Below are 21,071 nucleotides of genomic sequence, written 5' to 3'. Positions count from 1 at the left end.
CTCAACATTCTTACTTCTCTAAAGTCAGCAGAGAAAATGCACAAGATATGTGTAGACAAAATTTTGGTAATTACTGACAAATTACCCTCTAGATAGATTTCAACTCCCACCCACATCTTACAGGAGTACCATTTCCCTACATGTCCACCAACATGAACATAATCAGGTCTGTCTGTTATGTTTCGCCTTACCTTTGAGAACTTGATAGGGGGAAAAAATCTCATTTTTGTTTACTCTGTATTTCACTTATTGTTAGTGAGGTAAAGCATCACTATATTTTTTAAACACTAGGGAGAAAATTTGGAGAAACATGTCCTCAATTGCAGACCATGATTGCTCATCTTTGTGGGACAGGAACATAGGAGACTCACACTTTCCACATATGTGCCTCTGTAGTGTTTAAACTATGCATAACTTTGCTTTTTTTCCCCCGATGTCAAAAGTAAAGGTTTTTAAGTAACTAGTGAGTGGGGCATTTTCAAAAAAATTATATCAATGGTTATTCAGCATCAATTAATTATGCAAGGCACCCTTCGGGGTAGACAATACAAAACTAATTAAGGTGAGTCCTTGTTCCTTGACGCTCACTATCTGGTTGAGTGAATAACATGTACTCACACTCACTTTTTTTTTTTTTAACATCTTTATTGGGGTATAATTGCTTTACAATGGTGTGTTAGTTTCTGCTTTATAACAAAGTGAATCAGTTATACATATACATATGTTCCCATATCTCTTCCCTCTTGCGTCTCCCTCCCACACACTCACTTTTAAAATGAAGGAAACAATACAAAGCTTGTTAACAAACTCTTCTCTCACTGAGGCAGGACCCATCACTCCTGATCCAGCTCCTTCATGCACCCATATGCCCAGCATGTCACCATGATTGTGGGGTTTTTGTTACTGTTACATTAGATATGCTGCCAACATTTAGAGTCTAGCAGAATGCAGAGGACATGAGTCTTTTTGAGAGAATCTCAGAATAGAACAGAAATAGCCAATTTGGAAGGCTGATCTTTTGGGATAGTTAGATTTCAGACAGACAATGACCTAAGAGTATAAACAGAGACCAATGCACACATCTGCTGGTGAGAAACCAGCACAGAAGCTGTGTGGGCAAGTCTGTGATGGTACAATGCCCTTTAAGCAGGTTTTTCTCAGAGGAAAAGAAGAATCTAAGGAGGAGGGGGGTCTTGCATCCCAAGTGATACAAACCTCACTTTACTTCCCTGGAAAGGTTCAGTCTTCAAAAGAGGGAAGTACTGAACTGTTTCAACACACCCCAAAGGATATAAAAGACTATAGTAAATCAAATTGATTTGTTAATAAATTTCACTTGATTATTAATGGGAATGTAAATCAGTAATTCTGAAAAATAATTTGACTGTTTTGATACTCTAATTCTATTTCTAGGACTCTATCACTAAGGAAATAATTCTTCTTTTTTTTTTGGCCACGCCATGCCACATGCAGGATCGTCCCCAACCAGGGATTGAACCTGTCCCCCATGCGTTGGGAGTGTGGAGTCTTAACCACTGGACTGCCAGGGAAGTCCCAGGAAATAATTTTAATTATGAAAAAACCTCTATGCAGAAAGATGTACACGACAAAGATTGGTTCAAGATGGCAGAGTAAAAGGACGTGCGCTCACTCCCTCTTGCGAGAGCACCAGAATCACAACTAACTGCTGAACAATCATCGACAGGAAGACACTGAAACTCACCAAAACAGATACCCCACATCCAAAGACAAAGGAGAAGCCACAGTGAGACAGTAGGAGGGGCGCAATCACAAAAAACTCAAATCCCATAACTGCTGGGTGGGTGACTCACAGACAGAACACTTATACCACAGAAGTGCACCCACTGGAGTGAAGGTTCTGAGCCCCATGTCAGGCTTCCCAACCTGGGGGTCCAGCAACGGGAGGAGGAATTCCTAGAGAATCAGACTTTGAAGGCTACTGGGATTTGATTGCAGGACTTTGACAAGACTGGGGGAAACAGAGACTCCACTCTTGGAGGGCACACACAAAGCAGTGTGCATATCAGGACCCAGGGGGAAGGAGAGTGACCCCATAGGAGACTGAACCAGACCTACCTGCTAGTGTTGGAGGGTGTCCTGCAGAGGCGAGGGGTGGCTGTGTCTCACTGTGAGGACAAGGACACTGGCAGCAGAAGCTCTGGGACGTACTCCTTGGCGTGAGCCCTCCCAGAGCCCGCCATTAGCCCCACCAAAGAGCCCGGGTAGGCTCCAGTGCTGGGTCGCCTCAGGCCAAACAACCAACAGTGAGGGAACCCAGCCCCACCCATCAGCAGACAAGCGGATTAAAGTTTTACGGAGCTCTGCCCACCAGAGCAACCACCAGCTCTACTCACCACCAGTCCCTCCCATCAGGAAACTTGCACAAGCCTCTTACATAGCCTCATCCACCAGACGGCAAACAGCAGAAGCAAGAAGAACTACAATCCTGCAGCCTGTGGAACAAAAGCCACATTCACAGAAAGACAGACAAGATGAAAAGGCAGAGGGCTATGTACCAGATGAAGGAACAAGATAAAACCCCAGAAAAACAACTAAATGAAATGGAGATAGGCAACCTTCCAGAAAAAGAATTCAGAATAATAATAGTGAAGATGATCCAGGACCTCGGAAAAAGAATGGAGGCAAAGATCGAGTAGATGCAAGAAATGTTTAACAAGACCTGGAAGAATTAAAGAACAAACACCTCAAAGAATTAAAGAACAAACAAACAGAGATGAACAATACAATAACTGAAATGAAAAACACACTAGAAGGAATCAATAGCAGAATAACTGAGGCAGAAGAACGGATAAGTGACCTGGAAGACAGGATGGTGGAATTCACTGCCACAGAAGAGAATAAAGAAAAGAGAATGAAAAGAAATTAAGACAGCCTAAGAGACCTCTGGGACAACATTAAACACAACAACATTCGCATTATAGGGGTCCCAGAAGGAGAAGAGACAGAGAAAGGACCCGAGAAAATATCTGCAGAGATTATAGTCCAAAACTTCTCTCACATGGGAAAGGAAATAGCCACCCAAGTCCAGGAAGTGCAGAGTCCCATACAGGATAAACCCAAGGAGAAACATGCTGAGACACATAGTAATCAAACTGACAAAAATTAAAGATGAAAAATTGTTAAAAGCAACAAGGGAAAAATGACAAATAACATACAAGGGAACTCCCATAAGGTTAACAGCTGATTTCTCAGCAGAAACTCTACAAGCCAGAAGGGAGTGGCATGATATATTTAAAGTGATGAAAGGGAGGAATCTACAATCAAGATTACTCTACCTAGCAAGGATCACATTCAGATTCGACAGAGAAATTAAAACCTTTATAGACAAGCAAAAGCTAAGAGAATTCAGCACCACCAAACCAGCTCTACAACAAATGCTAAAGGAACTTCTCTAAGTGGTAAACCCAAGAGAAGAAACGGACCTACAAAAAGATGTACATGACAGCGTTATTTATAGTAGCAAAACTGGAAACAGCATCAGGAAGACTGTCATCCAATAAAAGAGGATGATTCAATAAACCAGGAAACCTCCACCTGCTAGAAAATTACAGTGCCCTAAAAATGATGTTTCAAGCTTCACATTCTTGTCTCAGTAATGCATTACTGGGAATCTATCCTAAAGAAATAATTGAAAAACACAGGAAAGTGAAAACACCCTAATATCCCACAATAGAAATGTTAAGTAAGCTCCTATTATTTCTTCCAAACTTAGCTCAAGTGGTACTTCTCCTGGGAAGTCTGCCCTCACCCCGGCCCAGCTCTGGGCTCCCGTGATGCCCTGAGCACCACCCATCATAGCATGACCCCAGGGTTCTATTCCTGTGTGCCAATTAAGCTCCTTAAGGTCGGGGAACTTGACTTTGTTGATTTAGTACTCCCAACCCAGCACAGTGCCCAGCACAAACTAAATATGCACCTAGACGTCTACATTATATAAGACTACATAATCAGTGTATTCGTTTGTTAGGGCTGCCATAACCAAATACCACAAGCTGGGTGACCTAAACAACAGTCACAATTTATTGTCTCACAATTCTGGAGGTCACAAGTCTGGAATAAAGGTGTCAGCAGGGTTGGTTCCTTCTGAGAGCTATGAGGGAAGAATCCACTCCAGGCCTCTTTCCTTGACCTGTGGATGGCCATCTTCTCTGTGTGTGTGTCTGTCTCCAAATTTCCTCTTTTCATAAAGATACCAGTCATACCGGACCAGGGCCCACACCAATGACTTCATTTTAACTTGACTGCCTCTATAGAGAACTTGTCTACAAATAAGGTCACTGTCTGAGGTAAAGGGAGTTAGGACTTTCACACGTGCATTTTCGGGTGACACAATTCAACCCATAACAATCAGCAAACTTGCAGATTTATGAGAGTTCCCAATAATTTAAAAACACCTGTTTTATAATGTTTAATAGAAAAAAAGGAGGTATATTTACATATACAGCAAGAGTTCTTAACTTGGATTCTATTTTAGAGTCCACGACCATCCCCAAGTTAAGAACCATTGATGATACCAGATCTCAGATTTTTTTTAAAGAAAATAAAATGTGAAGGTAATAAACCAAAATATTAATGGTTTATGCCTCAGGGTGATAGTATGGATGTTTGGGATTGTTTCCCAATTTTCTGTAATAATTTCAAGTTACTATTATAGTCAGAAAAAAACTTCCCTTTTGTTAAAAAAGAAGAAATGAAAAAAAAAAAAAGAAGAAATGATATTTTTAAAGGGTTTAGGGACTTCCCTGGTGGTCCAGTGGTTAAGAATCCACATTTTCACTGCAGGGGCACAGGTTCGATCCCTAGTCACAGAACTAAGATTTCACATGCCACGTGGAGCAGCCAAAAAAATGGGGTTTAGAAACATGTGAAAACGAATGTTTTACACAAATAGTGTATTAGGGAAAGACAGGAAGAAAAAATATAATACTCACAGAGTTCGTTAACAGAAGTTATAGAAAGAATTTTGTGTACGTCTTCCTAAGTTTTGTGTGTTTTCCAAATTTTTTAATAGTGAACTACATTACTCTCATAACCAGAACAAGCCAATAAATCTAATTAAGAACATGTAGTTTAAGTATTTGGTTGTATATTAAATATTCAATATTAAGAACTGAGTTAACAAATTATGGTACAATGACAAAATGCAGTTTTTAAAGGACCATTATGAGACATACAGACATAGGAAACAGCTTATGAGACAGTTCTCTGAAAAAAAAAGTAAAATATAAAAAAACACACAAATTATAACCAGTAAAATATAACCATATGCAGGCAGTAACTTGCAAAAATGAATATCTATTGAGAGTAGGATTATGTATTATTTTTAAATATTCTTTAATATTATATTTTCATTTTATTTATGAAAATGTATTCTAAGTATTCTTAGAAAATGTTCTTTTCTAAGAATATCTGTAACTCGTTTTACACTGCCTAAAACAGCTTTTAACCATTCCAAGAATCAACTTCTTGTCTAGAAGATGGCTGGCAAAACTTCAGGCTTGTCTGGCTCCCAACAAACAACCCACAGTATTCATCACAACTCAGTGGCTGGTTTCACCTTCACTGTTGGTGGAAGTGCACATGGACACACCCTTTCTAAACGACAACTTGGTAGTACTTGTTAAATCTATTAACGTTCACTCTCTTTGACTGAATATTTCCACATCTGGGACTCTGTCCCACAGAAACAATTCTACACATGTACAAAGTAAAGGTAACAAGAACGAACAACTGGTCAACCTAGGGTGGCCCTTTCTCACAGGGGACTGTGGGAAGGAGAGTTTCAGTTAGAAAGCAGTGGAGAGACCTACAATAGCTACTAAATGGAAAGGCCACGCAGCTTTGATTCACTGCCCAGTTTACTATTTCCTTTGATGTCTTTATTTCTGGCAACTAACCAGAAACAAGGGTGCTGATTCAACTCTACATGTTCCAATCATATGCATGCCAGTACAGACGCTGGGATACAGATTCAGGTGAAATAAGCATGTTTTAGATTGTTTTCTTTTTAGCTCCCAGCTTCACAAACAGAATTTAGAGTATAGCAACTCTTATTTGAAAATAGTCATAGAATGGGAGCCATATATGCTCTCATTTTTTCCTATTTTTGCTTAAATAGGAAATGTCCAGACCTTAGGTTTGGGCTCCTAGGGTTTGTCTCCTAAATAAATTGTGTTTCCATCTATCTATTCATGTTTACATAGAGAGTCTTGGGATTGTTGCCTTCTGACAATTTATAAATAAGACAAATTTCTCATTTTACATTGACTCCCTCAATGGTTGACTCAAAGTACAAAAATTCTGATCGGGTCAAGAATGCAGGTTAAATTAGATCTCCTCAGTGAAGACTGTGAAGGAGGTGGAGTAAAGCACAAATAACTTCGAGCTAAAATGACATTAATGAATTAGGTTTGTTTCTAGACTATATTCAATGTAACAATGTAGTGGGCAATTTTTCAGATTAAAAAAGAGAGGGACTTCCCTGGCGGTCCAGTGGTTAGGACTCCACACTTCCACTACAGGGGGCACAGGTTTGATCCCTGGTCGGGAAACTAAGATCCCACATGCCGCAGTGCAGCCAAAAAAAAATAGACAAAAACTTCACAAGTTATTGATATTAGAGTTCCTCAGATAAACATATGTTTATGAATACTGATGATATCTAATTTGCAGACCACTGCACATTCTGAACATTTTTTCTCTACCTCAAGCTAAGACAGCTTTAGATATGTGAAGGAAAAGATAAAAGGAAGCTGGGTGGGGCTTCCCTGGTGGCGCAGTGGTTGAGAGTCCGCCTGCCAATGCAGGGGACACGGGTTCGTGCCCCAGTCTGGGAAGATCCCACATGCCGCGGAGCGGCTGGGCCCGTGAGCCATGGCCGCTGAGCCTGTGCGTCCGGAGCCTGTGCTCCGCAACGGAGAGGCCACAACAGTGAGAGCCCCGCGTACTGCAAAAAAAAAAGGAAGCTGGGTGAGTTGTGTAGTACTGCATGGGGGCTACTTGGAGAAGTCTGACAGATAAGCATTACCGCCTGCACCCCCTTCATCTACAGCATTACAAGCTGTCAATTTTTAAACCTGAAGTCCCACCATTAACTGGATTGACAGTTGCTTAGAAAATAAAAAATTTTTAAAAACCATTCACACTGGTAATGTGAGATGTTACTTTACAAAATAACACAACTACACTTGATTAATAAACACTATACATCAGGTACATAGAAATTCACTGGAGAGACTTAAAATTACACAACCCTAGAAGGATAAGAATAAAGATGAGATTTTAAAAGGAAAGAAAAACCAAGAAGTGACACTTTTAAAGAAAAAAATTTTGGAAGATGTAACAAATATGCTTTTTAATAAACCCTCTAGACCTACAGCAGTGATTACATAAAGGTGAAAAGCAAAGGCAAGGGAGCAAAAACTTACAGTATGCCTGAATTCGAAACTTGGGATGCCAGGTCAGGAAAAAATCTAAAAATGTCTGATTTAAAGAATCTCTATTAAACACAAAGAAAGTATAAGCAACGCAAGATGACAACACAGAGCAAGGCCAGTGACCATGGAGACAGATGAGAGCTCAGGAAGCAGGCAGTGGCCTCTCTTCCTCTGGGGCTTTTCCTGGCCAAGTGTGAGCCCAGGTACCTCACGGCCCGAACCTTCTCATAGGGCTGAGGCACGGACACAGCACGTTGGCCTGATCAATCAGCAGATGTGGGAGCAGGGGAGTGAACGATTTTCTTTGCTTTTCAGAGGCAGACCAGAGCGGGGGGTGGTGCAGACAGCATGAAACAACATGATTCACCTTGCCTTGCAGAGGAAGCCACTCACAGCCAGAGAGATGCCAAGACATGGGGAGACCCAGTGAGACACTGAGGTGGTGGTGGCACCCGTCACCCTGAGGTTTTCTGCCAGGATCCTCAGGGGATGCATTCACAATTCTGGCACAGGCTATCCTGAGAGGGACCAAAAGGAAAGGACCCAGCGAGTTTTTGGCAGGTCCACCGTGAAGCAGGACTATTGCCAAAGACAAGGGAAGACCCGAGAAGCACAGTGACCTCCAATAACCAGCTGTCCCTGCTCCTCCGAGGGGCTCCTTTACCCATCAGGCACCTACAATGGATTCACTAACTCTGGGCCGAATCACAGTTACTTAGAGTTTGACCATATGGGGCTGTCCTGGAACCTGAAGTGATAAACATGTACATATACATATAGGCATTGATATCTATGTCTGTGGAGATGGAAGGGAGGAAGGAAGGCTGCAGGGGGGGAGATGGTTATTCCTCTTTTAGAAAAAAACAGGAGGTGCTGAAGAAACTAGCAATAATACTTGGTAGTACTTTATACTTTCCTTCTGAATAGATTTGGAGTGTCTTATGCTATACTATATTTGCTTGGAAGCTTAATAAATAACCACCTCAAGAAATTAAAAAGAAAGAAAAAATAGGAGGTGGAACTACATGACCTCTTAGCCAAACCATTATCTATCTATAGGATCTCATGCAAACCTCTATACCTTTACTTGAAAGAAAGGTATTCCAAGAAGCTATTCCAACAGGCACTGTGCTCTGTGCAACACACTCTCTTGAATTACACTAGTTTTACTGCAAGGAAGTTCCTGTAAAAACTAACTGATAAAGGAAAGAATTAAGATTTATCCTGCCTGTGCTATTACAAACTGTTCCAAATAGTGAGTAACCAAAATAGTAAACCAAATAGTAAATAAGATGAAGTTTCTCTTTATATTTCAGCTAATAAAGAAGAAATAATGCAACCCATATATATATTTAGCAGTACCCAATGGATTAAAGAGCCATACTGAAAACAAAGAGGTTGCTACCTATTAGAAATTATGGAAATAAAGGTAAAATATATAGATGTTTTAGTATCTATGACATATACAAATATAAAAATAAAAGATAATTTTAAAAATAAAGCCATATAAAACAACTATAGGGCTTCCCTGGTGGCACAGTGGTTGAGGATCTGCCTGCTAATGCAGGGAACACGGGTTCGAGCCCTGGTCTGGGAAGATCCCACATGCCACAGAGCAACTAGGCCCGTGAGCCACAACTACTGAGCCTGTGCGTCTGGAGCCTGTGCTCCACAACAAGAGAGGCTGCGACAGTGAGAGGCCCGCGCACCGTGATGAAGACTGGCCCCGGCTTGCCACAACTAGAGAAAGCCCTCGCACAGAAATGAAGACCCAACACAGCCAAAAATAAATTAATTAATTAAAAAAAAAAAAAACCTATACCCCAGTAAAAAAATTAAAAATTAAATTAAATTTTAAAAAATAAAATAAAACCATAAAAATAGCAGAAGAAACTACAGATTAATATTTTTACAATTTTAGGAGTACACAAGCCCTTTTCATCTTAATCATAAAAACCAAAAATTTTTAAAGAAAACTGTGATAACATATGATAACATGTGATAACATGCATACTTTTTTTTTTTTTTTTTTTTTTGGCGGTACGCGGGCCTCTCACTGTTGTGGCCTCTCCCGTTGCGGAGCACAGGCTCCGAACGCGCAGGCTCAGCCGGCTATGGCTCACGGGCCCAGCCGCTCCGCGGCATGTGGTAACTTCCCAGGCTGGGGCACGAACCCGTGTCCCCTGCATCGGCAGGTGGACTCTCAACCACTGCGCCACCAGGGAAGCCCCAACATGCATACTTTTTGAAAAGTTCTTACAAATGAATAAAGACAAAACACTCAAATAGTGAAATGGGCAAAGGATCTGATTAAGCAATTCCACACACACACTAAATAAGTTCCATTATAGGATTGTAATTATTTGGAATTAGAACCCTAGAAAAGTGCAGAAAACAGTAGTCAGTCTAACTGAAGGAAAACACACACACACACACACACATGAACTTACAAAATAATATTCAACCTTAGTCTTGAAAGAAATGCAAAAGAAAGAAAGATATTTTTAAACCATAAAATTGGCAAAGATTAGGATGATTTGACAATATTCATGTTGGTGAGGGCAGTGGAAAAGCCACTGACAACTTTACCTGGGTACAGCTTTACCTTTCTGATGGGCAATAATATCACCTAGCATACACACACATTTGACCCACCAATTTCACATGCAGGAATTTATCCTTAAGAGTTAATGGGGGGCTTTCAACTGGAGATCTCCAGGCTTTCAACTGGAGATCTTGGGACTTCTCAGACTCTATAATCACATGAGCCAATTCTTTATATTTCTCTGTGTGCATGTCCCCTGGTTCTGTTTCTCTGGAGAACCCTAACTAATGCAATTACAGGGTTAGTCATACAAATGAAAAACCAGGAAAGAATGGGTAGCCTCATCAAACGGTGCTAGATTAAATAATTATTGATTCAATCGAGTGCTTGATAATTGCTTACAGAAATGATAAGGATTAACATGAACTGACTTGGAAAGATGTCCCCAATATACTGCTGAATTTTTTTTAAGCAAGTTACAGAACAGTATGTACAATGTGATTTCATTAATATAAAATTGTGATATCATGCACAAGAGTGCGTATGTACGTGTGTGTACATGTGAAATGGGACATGATGTTTAATGAAACGCAATTTACCTCTGGGTGATAGCATTTTAGATGATTTTTACCCTCTTCAAATTCTGTATTATTTGTATTTTTCTCCAATGAGCTTGTTTATCAGGAAAATCAATAAAGCAATTCTCTTCCATTAAAAAAAAAGTTCAAGACTTGTGGTTACCAAGGGGGAGGGGGTTGGGGGAGGGTTGGAGTGGGAGGCTGGGGTTAGCAGATGTAATAAGCTATTATATATAATGGATAAACCAGGTTCTACTATATAGCACAGGAAATTGTATTCAATATCCTATGATAAAACATATGGAAAAGAATATTAAAAAAAGAATTTACATATTGTATAGCTGAATCACTTTGCTGTATAGCAGACATTAATACAACGTTGTAAATCAACTATACTTCAATTACAAAAAATAAATTCATAGAGGCAAGCAGAGAGAGATACAGCTGTAACAGAGGGAATTTGGGTAAAGAGAGAGTTTGCAGTAGTTGCTGTTTTACAACAGGAGAAATGAGAATGTTAATGGGGGAAAGAACCAGAAGGGGATGAAAGAGTGAGCACCGCAGGCCAAGCAGGTTGAGTGTGTCCAGGGGAACCAGGAATAGATGAGTTGGTTCCTACCCTCAGGCGACACAGATAAGAGCCTACAAATGTAAAAACAATTCCCGGGCTTCCCTGATGGCGCAGTGGTTGAGAGTCTGCCTGCCGATACAGCAGACACGGGTTCGTGCCCCGGTCCGGGAGGGTCCCACGTGCCGCGGAGCGGCTGGGCCCGTGAGCCATGGCCGCTGAGCCTGCGCGTTCGGAGCGTGTGCTCCGCAACGGGAGAGGCCGCAACAGCGAGAGGCCCGCGTACCGCAAAAAAAAAAAAAAAAAAAAATTCCCGATGAGTGACACCGGAGCTGCAGAATGCAGAGCAACACTGCCAACGGGAGGGATCTGCAAAGGAATGCTGGAGGAGATGGTGCCCCTTCCAAGGTGGGTCGGATTTCTCTGCACAGAGATGGGTGGTAGGAAAAGCAGTAGCTGTTCTGACTGGCAGGCTTCTCAGATCAACAGGGCAGAATTTGGAGGTCAAGGAGCAGCAGGTGACGAGACTAGAAAATTAATCTGGAGCTCACAGTAAAAAGGCTTGAAGAGGCTGAGGACTTGGACCATAACACAGGAGGAATTCTAGGAGGGCTGCGCAGTGCAGGGACCCCATTCAAATACAAATTTAGCGGCAGCTTGTTGGATTTACAGATTGGGGGAACTTGACCCTGGAGGCAGGGAAAGCCCAGTGAAAAAGCTAACGTGACAGAGAAATGAACTAAAGTTGTGAATTAAAAAGGTGGCAACAGAAGTAGAGAGTGACATGAAAAGCATGGAAGAGGTCTACACATAGTACGAAACATGCGACATCCACAACCACGGGAAACCGAATCAAGACGGGGCTGAGCTGATTCTATGAGGCTCTGTCTGCTGCTAATCATTCTGCATTAGAATTTTACTCAAACGCCACATTTTATAAACAGGTGTTTCCTCTTCTCCTTCTACAACTTACTTTTGTGCCAGGTATAAGAAGGTGAGGCAGTAATAATTAACAGTTCTCCTAAAGGAAATCCAAAACCTGAGAGACAGCCTTAGTGCCTCATTAGAAGGAGCCGAATTCATAATAATCATTACTCATGAGGTGAAAACTAAACAGACCCAGAACTGGGGAAGTGGAGGAACTGACGAGATGGAGGTGGGGAAGGGAGAGACCAAGGGAGGGGGAATCAAAAAGAAACAAGTTTGTAACACAAATTTTTACAAAATGATGCACCTTGGAAATTTTCTGAAAATACTGCTAAAAATTCTAAATACAGATTAAGCGGCCAGAGAAATGCTATAAAACCACTTAGGTTAGCTAGAAAAAGTCCCAGCCACTCAGAAGAACGAAAATAAAAAATTTAATTCTAAGCGACCCTCACATTCAACCATCAAAAAAGAATCTATTTATCATGCCTAAATAAATAACATCTCTATTTATAAATAATAGGAGTAAGAACTTGACTTTTCCTCTGCTGAGTTATACTCATTCTACATATTTCCTCATAGTCTGCTCTCGCTTTCAAAAAAGGATTATGGGTAATACAGAATATTTCATTAAACTTTGAGTAAAAAAAAAAAAATCCAGACAGGTAAGATAAGCACCCTCCTCATCACCTATTAGGCAAAATGTGAATTTTTAGACTCCCTGATCAGAACTTCAGAAATCTCCTTAGAGTGGGAGGGTGAACTATTGTAAAAAAAACACCTGTCAAGCCTAAAGCCATACACGCGTGGTATGAGTCACCTAATGGTTTTCAGAAGGCTTTTATGCCACCAAAGATATCTCCTTAGACGGCTGGGGGGCCTTGTGCTGGAGAGAGTTTGGGAAGTAAAGAAAGTGGAAGGAGAGACACACCCCTGGGAACTCCGTCAGTACAAGAGGAATTTTTACAGCTGTTTTAAATTCCAAAATGAGTTTGAAGGTGTGAGTAAAGTTTCAACTGCACTCTAAAGAAATTTCCTTCAGTTCACAAAAATATATGCTTCGCACTTAAGCCTCAAGATGCTACACAGATAAATGAGTCCTCCAACATGCTTTCAGAAGTTATACCTGCAGGAGGCCTGAGCAACAGTGCTCTGCCCTACAGAGGGTGAGCTCTTGCAATACTCTTCAAAGAGAATCAGTGAACCGTTCACCGTTGGCAATGGTTCCAATCTTTCTAAAAATCCCACCTTTCAAGTCATTTGTACGCTAAGCATTATGACCTCAGCTCTAGAATCACAAAACTCTGTGCCTTCCATCTCGACTTTTGAGCTATGTACACAGCAAGTCTTTGATAAATACAGGACATAAACACTGTGGCTGACTCTAAGAGTTTAAAATACCAAGACACAGAGTGAAGTAAGTCAGAAAGAGAAAGACAAATACCGTATGCTAACACATATATATGGAATTTAAGAAAAAAAAAATGTCAAGAAGAACCTAGGGGTAAGACAGGAATAAAGACAGACTTACTAGAGAATGGACTTGAAGATATGGGGAGGGGGAAGGGTAAGCTGTGACAAAGTGAGAGAGTGGCATGGACATATATACACTACCAAACGTAAAACAGATAGCTAGTGGGAAGCAGCCGCATAGCCCAGGGAGATCAGCTTGGTGCTTTGTGACCACCTAGAGGGGTGGGATAGAGAGGGTGGGAGGGAGGGAGACGCAAGAGGGAGGAGATATGGGAACATATGTATATGTATAACTGATTCACTTTGTTATAAAGCAGAAACTAACACACCATTGTAAAGCAATTATACTCCAATAAAGATGTAAAAAAAAGAAATCTCATCTCTATATATTTTACATATAAAAAATAAATAAATAAATAAACAAAATACCAAGATAGTAAAGATGTAAAATAAAGATGTAAAAAAAAGAAATCTCATCTCTATATATTTTACATATAATAAATAAATAAATAAATAAACAAAATACCAAGACAGTGTCCAGTAACTAGTTGAGGACTCCATCAAGGTATCACAGGTATAGTGCTCGCTTCGGCAGCACATATACTAAAACTGGAATGATACAGAGAAGATTAGCATGGCCCCTGTGCAAGGATGACATGCAAAATCTTGAGGCATTCCATATTTTGGGGGGATTAACAGATACAAACTACTATATATAAAACAGATAAACAATAAGGTCCTACTGTATAGCAAATGGAAGCTATATTCAATATCCTATAATAAACCATAATGGAAAAGAATATGTATATATATGTATATATAACTGAATCACTTTGCTGTACACCAGAAACTAACACAACATTGTAAATCAACTATACTTCGATAAAAAAAAAAATGATATCATAGGTATAGCACAAAACAGGATTCACAATACCTAATCAGAATGAAGTATATTCCACCTACAAAGCAAACTCCAAACAGTAAATCAACTCACCAGCAAGTATTTGCTATTTTCAGAAGGAAAAAAAAAAAAGACTTCCCAATTGTGTCTATAAATAATATACCTGTGTACTATAAAATCATAATATCAACTGATTTGTAGTTTTTCTCTTAGAGACCTCATGGATGAAGCTTAATTGACCAACCTCAGAGTATCAGATTCATTAACAAAGTTGTTGAAATTTTACTTCTTGGGGGAAAAATATCTTAATGAAGCCAAACAATAGCTTTTCAACATAAAGCTCTCTTACAAATTGAAAGTTTACAAGAAAGTGAATACTTCAAAGGAAAAAAAAGGTGAATAAGGAATACACAGGTACTTCACACACCAGAGAAGAAAAAGAAATCCAAGATCTAAAAACATATACAAATGTTCAGTCTTCTTCATAATCAAACAACGAAGACACAATTTTTACCTATAAAATTGAATGTAAAAAAATTAGAATAATCCCTACTGACAAGAGGGCAAGAAAACAAACTCTCACACATCGCTAGTGAACATTTCTGGAAGGCAATTTAGCAATATGTGTCAAAAGCCTTAAAAATAAAAACGAATACCCTTTGACTCAGCAATTCCATTTCTCTTCAAGGAAAATAACTTCAAGAATGAGATTAACATACAAAAATGTATACTGAAGCATTTCATGTAAAAGTGAAAATCTGGAAGCCACCTAAAGCTTCAACAATATGGGAACACTTTAATAAACTAAAAACTACCTATCCAATCAATGTAGTTCTATTTTAGATATATGATGTTGAAAAGTATGGGCAAATGCTCATGATATATTATTAAGGGAAAAAGTTACAAGATAACATGAAAAGTATGATCTCAAGGTTGCACACAAAATACATTTAAGGGTATGTACCAATATAGTAATAGTGGTTACCTATAGGTGGAAGGATTGAAGATGCTTATCTCCTTTTCTGCTAATTTTTATACTATCTTCTTTTCTTTCCTTTTATTTTCATTGGCTTGCGGGATCTTAGTTCCCCGACCAGGGATCGAACCTGGGCCCTCAGCAGTGAAAGCACAGAGTCCTAGCCACTGGACCGCTAGGGAATTCCCACTATCTACTTTTCTACAATGAATATGTACTAATTTTGCTGGCTAAGTAATTTACCCATAACAAAACAACAAGGTAGATATTATTATTATCCTCATTTTAAATATGAGGAAACTGAGGCACAGAGAGGTTAAGTAGCTTGTCCCAGGTCACACAGCTAATACATCATAAAGCCAGGATTTGTCCTAAATTGACCTAGCTCCAGAGCCTGATCTCTAAACCACTTTGCAGTGACTCACATTTTTAAAATAATTTAAAGTAAAATGCCAGATAATCTATAATTACATGCACTACAAATTCTTAAAGAAAGAGGATCTTTGCGGGCCAGAATTTTCAGAGCATACTGGGAGACAGGTGGTGAAGCTGGATGTTTTCTCCCATCTCACCAGGCTGTCCCTTTTCATTTTAGGTTTTCACTCAGATTATCTGAAAAGTCATCTATTTATTCCTCTATCACTATTCTCCCTCCCTTCAACACACACACACACAAACACACAGCATTCTCGAAAACTCAAACTCCAATTAGTACACTTTCCTGCTCCCTTCCCAGGCCATGACAATTCCCTGAATACTTCTTTCCTGCTCCTAAAAGCCAAGATGGGTCCCCCACAAATAACTCCCAGAGGTCTTGAGACAGAGCCAGACCTTGGAGGGGGCCCCTCCAGATGCAAAAGCCCTTCCATGTCCCCTGTCTCTTGTTTGTAGAAAAGCCATAGTCTCCCAGGCCTCCCCTGAGTCACAAAAGAGCAGGCTCAAGCAGTTAATGATTAGGACAACAGCGTCACAGAATCTTTAGTCCCTCCCTGAAGAACATAGGTAACAGTGTCTGATGCACATTCCTGAGTTGTTTTGCAGATACTAAAACTGCCACCAGAGGGAAAAAGCTAACTGCAGGATGACCAGACTGTAGCCATGACATAAGCTGCTCTGTCTTGAGCAGTACTGAGTCTGTGCCTTGCACAATTCCAAGAACTGGCCTCAAGGAAATGGGAACAAATCAACCCTGGAATTGAAGAGTAACTATGCTTAAAACAATCACGATGATGCTGATTAGACCACCACATGACCAGTTTCAAGACGGTTGTTGGAGCTGACTGTGCTGTTCTGCATGGAGCGCCCCCCACCGCCTGTGCACCCCTGAAACTCCCCTTTAAGACCTTCTGCCCCCTAACCAACAACTGGGAGGTGGTTTAGGGTATGCTAGTCTGCCATCTCCCCAGGTTGCCGGCTTCCTGAATAAAGCATCTTTTTTTTTCACCAACCCTTGTCTCTGGAACATTGACTCCAGAGCAATGAGCAGCCAAACCTGAGTTCGGTTCCAGCTCTGGCCAGTAATGGTCTACCCAGACATATTAACTCACAATCCAGTATAAAATAAAGTATTTTCTGTTTCCCTCACAAACAGAAATGTATACTATTTTTCCCCTAAGGAAGTTTCAAGTTAGTTTAGATGGAAGCAACGTAAGTTCTTGGAAAGGTGTTGTTAAAGTACAAAAGACTCTTGACAAACTATGGTGTGCCACATATGAATAAGCAAGATTACAGGACCTTTTCCTGCGTATCATGTGACATTCCTGCTCTAGCCTCCAAACAAAAGCCTGATAGATGTAAGTGCTTGTAGATAATACTCTGAGCCATATAGGGCACATTGAGATTTCTGTAAGGGTGCACAGATGATCAAGTTGCTAGGGACTAAAGAAATGTTTTCTGTACATTAGAAGAAAAAATATTACTAATCAGTATAAAGCAAGCTCCAGCCATCTGCTGTTCTAAAATTGGACACTTGATCATGTTAAAAAGAAGTGAAGTTCCTGCTGGTGGAAGTAGGAATTTAGACTACTAGATAAAATATCACCACTAGTGATGAAATTATCTTATTAAAGAACAATGACAGCTTTTTAACTTCAGGGACCAATAATAGTTCTCCTCAGTTACATTTCAGAAAGTAATATTTTATTCTGTTATCCCAGAGCTTATTAAAGATGAGCCACTATTACTGGTGGACTGTGGTTTTGCACCTAACTGATAAATTAGATTGAGCCATTATCTCCAGTATGTAAATATACATTATCAAATCTTTGTTTTGCAAAAGTGAAACTAACAAAAGATTGCCTCACCAAGGAATGAGTCTAGTTAATATAAGCTCCTTCAATTATATTTATCCAAAAACAATCTTAAAATTCACATGAAACCCCCAGAGACCTCAAATAATCAAAGCAATCCTGGGCAAAAAGAACAAAGCTAAAAGCATCATACCATGTGATTTCAAAATGTACTAAAAAGCTATAATAATTAAAACAGCATGGCACTGGCATAAAAACAGACATATAAACCAGTGGAAAAGAATAGAGAGCCCAGAAATAAATCCACAATTGATTTTCAATAAAGGTGCCAAGAACACACAAAGAACAGTCTCTTCAATAAACAGAGTTGAGAAGACTCTGTTTTCATCAAAAGAATAAAATTGGACCCTTATCTCACTCCATATGCAAAAATCAACTCAAAAATAAAGACTTAAATGTAAAAACTGAAACTATAAAACATAGGGGAAGAGAACAGGGGAAAATCTTTTTGACATTGGTCAGGGCAATGATTTTTCTAATATGACCCCAAAAGTGCAGAAAACAAAAGCAGAAATAAATTGTATTGAATCAAACTAAAAAGATTCTATACAGCAAATAACAAAGTATAGAGACAATCTATGGAATGGGAGAAAATATTTGCAAGTTATCCAAAATATATAAAATACTCAAACAGCTCAATAGCAACAAATAACACAATTCAAAAATAGGCAAAGTACCTGAATAGACATTTCTCATAAGAAAACATACAAATTGCCAACAGATATATGAAAAGGTGCTCAACATCACTGATCATAAGGGAAAACTGCAATGAGATATCATGTCACACCAGTTAGAATGGCTATCATCAAAAAGATAAGAGATAACAAGTGTTGGCAAGGATGCAGAGAAAAGGGGACCCCTGTAACACTGTTGGTGGGAATGTAAATTGGGACAGTCACTATGGAGAACAGTATGGAGGTTCCTCAAAAAGTTAAAAATAGAACTACCATATGATCCAGCAATCCCACTTCTGGGCATATATCCGAAAGAAACGAAATCAGTTATCTCCAAGAGATATTTGTACTCCCACATTCATGGCAGCATTATTCATGATAGCCAAGGTACGCAGTCAACCTAAGTGTCCATTAATGGATGAATGGCTAAAGAAAACATGATATATATATATATATATATATCATATTTTATTCCATACACAGTGGAATAAATTTCAGCCTTAAAAAAGAAGGGAATCCTGTCATTTGCAACAACATTAATGAACCTGGAGGGTATTATGCTAAGTGAAATGAGTCACAAATACTGCATAATGTCACTTATATATGGAGTCTTAAATTTTTTTTTAATTATAAATAAATAGATATTTAAATGGCTGAACTCACAGAAAGAGAGTCGGCTGCCAGGTGCTGGAGAGTGAGAGCAACAAGGAGAGGTCAGTAAAAGGGTACAACCTTTCAGTTATAAGATGAATAAGGTCTGAGGATCTAATAATGTACAACATAGTGACCACAGTTGATAACACATGTAGTTGAAATTTGCTGAGAGTACTAGAACTTAAATGTTCTCACACACACAAAAAAAGATACATGTGAGGTGAAGGATATGTTAATGCTTTCACAATGTTTACGTATATCAAACCACCATGTCGCACACTTTAAATATCTTACCAAAAAAAGAAAATCTTAAAATTTTATTTGTCAACTATACCTCAATGAAGCTAAAGGAAAAAAAAAAACCACGGGGTAGGGGGAGACAAAATTCCTCATAATGTTAATATTGTTTTCTGATTAAAGAAAGCTTATTGGGGACTTCCTTGGTGGTCCAGTGGTTGAGACTCCACACTCCCAATGCAGGGGGCCTGGGTTCAATCCCTGGTCAGGGAACTAGATCCCACGTGCCACATCTAAGAGCCCATATGCTGCAACTAAGATCCCGCGTGCTCCAACTAAAAAGATCCTGCATGCCGTAATGAAGATCTCGCACATGTGCAGCCAAATTAATAAATTTTTTTAAAAAAAGAAAGCTTACTGAATCATGATATTGTACACCTAAAACTAATATAACATTGTAAATCAACTATACTTCAATTAAAAAAGAAAATAAAACCAAATTTTTAATAATTTTTTTTTCATTTCTTGGCAGAAAAAAAGAAAGCTTATTAAACACCTCCCCTATATCCTCTCCCAACAAAGACCCCACTAACGTGCGAGAAAAAGAATAAAGATAAGCCACATTAAGGAATAGAACACAGAGTGGCCAAAAGCAAAGGAGAGATTTCAACAGTTATGGAAGATGGAAAGACAGTGGAGAAGAGGTAACTTCTGTATGAGGGGAAAGAAGCCTCAGCTTGGTGTTTACAGAGGGGGACACTTGAGAAAGGGACAATTTTGCCCTGCAAAACCCTGCTGAGGTTTGGGACTTAGAACCACTTGGCACTGGGGTGGACAGAAACACAAACTGGGGAGAAACTGAAGGTCTACAGTTGTACTTGGTTAGTGGTGCCCCACACGCACTGACTCATTATGACCCTCTCTGTCTCAAACATTTCAATATTAAAAACTATGCACACCCCCATGCGCACACAGGTGAATCATTCCGGTGCTGAGGAGGGAGCGGAGGGAAGATGCACACCTCCCAGCCATGCCCCGCCCACGAGCTTTCACCAATGAGCACTGACCACGGTACTGTGCTTTGTCTCCCAGCTGCTCCTTTACTCCACCGAGGTTTCTTTCTGCCTTTATTTCAGTGCAGCTGAACAGTTTTGACCCCAAATGGCTTACAGAGATGTGTAAGTGACAGCAGTAAAGGTGCTACAAAAGTGCCTGAGGCACCTTGCAGAAGGCAAAGGATGAAATTTAAGACCAGCAGGTACTCAGGGGCTGGTGGAGGCATCTCTTACACATCACTGGGAAGACTGGATGGTGTCTGGAAGAATCCGTGACCAGTATACACATCAGGACGTCAGGGAGCATGGTGCCAAGAACAACCCCAAAGGAATTATGCATACCACCCTGTTTGCGCTGATTCATTTAGCCCTGTCATTTCTCAAATTGCATACTGAGCTGAAAGGGTGGGTCATGATTATGAACAGTCAGCCCCCCAACTCCAAGCACAGAACACTGTCAGTCAAGCATCCGCTCTCACAAGATGGGATACAAAGAGTTTCCTTCAAATTTTCTCATTTTTATTATGAAATACTTGACACATATAAAAGACTGTATTAATATTATATTACATACACATAGGAATAAAGATCATAATAAAACTCACTTCTCAATTTAAAAAATAGAACATAACCAATAACAGTGATATTCTTTATGCTCCACTCCAATCATATCCCCAAAGTGTAAGCACCATTTGA

General features: G+C 39.7%; 1 protein-coding gene and 1 non-coding gene across 25 annotated transcripts in view; one reads left to right on the top strand and one right to left on the bottom strand.

The window, feature by feature from the left end:
- The window catches only part of ANKRD6 (ankyrin repeat domain 6), a 260,264-nt gene that overhangs the window by 215,086 nt on the left and 24,107 nt on the right, over positions 1–21,071 (bottom strand). The window lies entirely within an intron of this gene.
- LOC115854886 (U6 spliceosomal RNA) lies at positions 14,149–14,255 on the top strand. Its single transcript, XR_004040163.2, has one exon. It is a non-coding gene; the product is annotated as a U6 spliceosomal RNA (small nuclear RNA).

Source organism: Globicephala melas, chromosome 14, assembly GCF_963455315.2.
Source record: "Globicephala melas chromosome 14, mGloMel1.2, whole genome shotgun sequence".
Lineage (NCBI taxonomy): Eukaryota > Metazoa > Chordata > Mammalia > Artiodactyla > Delphinidae > Globicephala > Globicephala melas.
The sequence above is the reverse complement of the archived record's forward strand: the minus strand, read 5'-3'. Positions and strand labels throughout refer to the sequence as shown.